Here is a 3,395-nt window from a genome sequence, read left to right on the forward strand (position 1 = left end):
CAAGCGTTGGGAGCCAGTTGGTAGGAGAGAATAGCTTCCAGAGAAATAAATTGCCCTGTACCACAAGTTAGCCATCGGCTGGAATGTGTGAAATCCTATACATCTTAAAAGGTAAAATGTAGGACAAGAGAGAGACTGAGGTACCTGTACTTTAAAAACATCAATTTTGTTTAATGGGCAAGGCCAGGCTATAGTTTCTAGACATGCCCAGCGGGATTAATCAACTATAAATAAAATAAAGAAATGCAAGGAAGTGATCAGTGCAAAGCAGGGCTAGTGGCTACTTTTGAAAGGAAAAAGAATGTCAAGGGGCAGTTTCAGGGAAGTAACTAGCAAAATTCTCTTTCTTGACCTGGTTAGTGCTTAAAATCATGTTCACCTCGTAATAATGCACTAAGGCACACATTTGCTTGTGGTTTTCTGTGTGTGTGTGTGTGAGAGAATATAGGTTTATTTCACTTCACAGTAAGATTTAGAAAGCAATGTTTATATTTACATGACTGTTCGTGGCGTGTTTCTGCTGCATTCCTTCGTACCTGCCTCCCCTCCCCATCCTGATGGACGTCACTGTGGAGGTCGACCACCACCCAAGTGTTTCTCAAACTCCACATAGCAGAGCAGTAGAAACCTCAGGGTAGGGGTGTAGCCTGTTCTACAGTTCATTTTGGTGGTGTTTCATTATGTATGGACCTAAGTTTGTCACAAACCATTTTTATTGCAGAAATGTAGGGGCTTGGTTTAATAGAGATTTTGAAAAGAAATGGCAGGAGGTTTCAGAATAGTGGGAATTGAAAGGCATTGCTTTATGCACTGTCTTGACAGGCTTTGGATTCATAACAGTGGTTCATATGACATGTTACCTGGGTTCCTTGGAGACCAAATTGTAGGAACATTTTCCCTTCTGCATTTGCCCCGACTGAAGCAGCTATTTCTGCTTTTGGTAAGAATAACAATAAAATCTGAAAAGCCTGTCTATCCTGAAGACAAGTCTAGACAAGTGATTAGGTTAAATGCCCCAAACATTTCATAATAGCAATATAAGGTGGCATGCGACAGAGGCATCAAGAATAATCCTATTACATTTACATGCAGATATTGCCCTGGAGGCCGGCCTAATTAGTCCTATTAATCAGCATGGCCCTTTCAGGGATAAGCTGGTGAAAAGCTAAATCTAAATTAATATTCTCTGTGACCAAGCAGAGTTCTGGCTGGAGAGGTGGCTAGACTCACAGGGAAATATTGCTGCTGATTTCTACTTTCCTCCCATAATCTCTGTTCAACTCTTCCCCTCCCCAGGTTACAAGCATGTAAACAACTCGAGGACAAAGGCTGTCTCATTTACCTTCAGAATCTACCTGCACTTAACACTTCAGTACACAAAGCCAGAAGAGCTGTTACCAATTCCATTCCTTCGTTGCAGAGAAACACTGTCTGAAGGGAAAGCATGCAGCTAAACTGTAAGTGTGCTTAGCTTTCATTTTTTCTTATTTTTAAATTGAGGTGTAATTTACATACCATGGAATATACAGATTTTAGGACTCTAGTTTGGTCAGTATCAATAGATGCATACAGCATGTAACCCAAACACCTGTCATGGTACAAAACATTAGCACAAGCCGAGAATATTCCCTGTGCCCCTTGCAGTCACTCAGCCCCGGCCAACAGAAGCAATGTCTATTGTAATATTGTCATAGACCATTGAGCTCTTTGCTGGAACTTCACGACATGAGTGGCACACTGCAGTGTGCTCTCTCTGGCATGTGCGCTGTCACTCAGCATGAGGCTGTGTCTCCATGTCGTGAGAATCCATGATCGCTTCCTTTTTATACCAGATCAGGAGTCTGCCATTCAAATACAGCACGATGTTCCAGTCCATTGTCTTGTTGATGGGCATTTGGTTATTTCCAGTTGAGGGCTTTGGTGAAGGCCACTGCTCTGAGCATTCTAGAACAAGTCATTTTGTGGACTCATCCTCAGTTCTTTTGCATAGATGCCTGCGGGCAGGATTGCTGGGTCATAGGGTAGGTAGACCTTTAACTCTATAAGAAACTGCCAAACTCTTTTGTAAAGTCTCCCTATCATTTTGCGTTCCCACAGAAACTGTATGCAAGTTCCAAATGCTTAACCCCCTCTTCAGATTCTAATGAGTGTGTGGTGGTATCTCAACATAGATGTAATCTAGGTTTTCCTGATAATGAAAGTGTTGATTGAGATTTCATGTGCTTGTTGATCAACAACTCCAACTTATTTTTGCAAATCGCCTGTTTAAATCTTCAGTACATCTTTACTTCACTGTCTTTTTTCTTCTTTTTTTTTTTTTTTAGTTATAAGAGCTCTTTATAGGATTTTTATCTGGAAAGAGGCTTCCTCTCCTAGCCCTCTAACCTCTGAGTTTGTGACTCCCAGATCCAAGATGGGCAAAGTCTGTGCTGTCTGGGGAGGCCCAGGGGCACTGGCAGAGCCATAGCCCAGTGAATGGCCCAGAAAGGCTTCCAACTTACCCTCTCCAGAAATCTGCGAATGGCCAAAGTCACTCTCAGTGACCATGTGACATTTATTTAGCTGTGATACTCAAAATGCATTTGAAGAGAGAGAGAGGGGTGAAAATAGGTCCTGTCATTGCAGTTAAATTCATAGGGATAGCCTTTTAGTAAGAACAAAAGCTGAAGATAGGATATTCCACTTCTTCCCAACCTCTTGGTTTCCTTGCTGACACGTAAAACTGCTGCAGACCTACCACTCAACAACCAGGAGGGTCTTTTGTTATGTTGGAAGTATTGTTGGTTTCAAAGGCAAATCCTGGCCATTGTTTGTAGAGTGCCAGTAAGGGAAGGTTAGTTGGATTCATGTAGCTTCTTGTTAAAGAAGTGGCAAGAGAGAAGATAAGAGTGAAAGTAGGTGCAACAAGTTTTGTTCATGCGGATATGACAAAAGACTTGAAAGCACATCTAAAGAATATCATTTCCCTTGAGTGGTTTTGAGAACCTATTGATGTGGTTGTATTTCTTTTAGAATCACCATATATTACAGGGAATGTTCTAGTAGTGGATGGAGGGTTACAACTTGTTATATCATTTATAGATTATTTGTTATAATGGTGATTACAGTCAAGGACATGCTTTGTCTGGCTATTGATTAATAATGGATGACATTTACTAATCAAATCTGTTGATGCTGCAAGTGTTAACTCCCATCTTTTTGTGTCTATGACTGAAAGAAGAACAGTATGTGACCAGTTGGGTTTTCTAGAAGGTATGTACCTTATAGGCTGTAGCAATTTTAATATAGAGACTTTTTGTAAGTGATCTAAACAAGTATTATTTTAATTTATGGGGTTTGTCTCAAAAGTCAAAATACTAATTTAGTATAATTGTCATGAGTTATCTCTTTGCATC

General features: G+C 40.6%; 1 pseudogene; it reads left to right on the plus strand.

Annotated features, from left to right (window-relative positions):
• The first annotated feature begins 2,413 nt into the window (after positions 1 to 2,413).
• LOC119245748 (3-oxoacyl-[acyl-carrier-protein] reductase-like) lies at positions 2,414 to 3,095 on the plus strand (annotated as a pseudogene).
• The last annotated feature ends 300 nt before the right edge of the window (positions 3,096 to 3,395 follow it).

This window comes from Talpa occidentalis, unplaced genomic scaffold, assembly GCF_014898055.3.
Source record: "Talpa occidentalis isolate TD23 unplaced genomic scaffold, MPIMG_talOcc4v2.1 talOcc4.15, whole genome shotgun sequence".
NCBI lineage: Eukaryota > Metazoa > Chordata > Mammalia > Eulipotyphla > Talpidae > Talpa > Talpa occidentalis.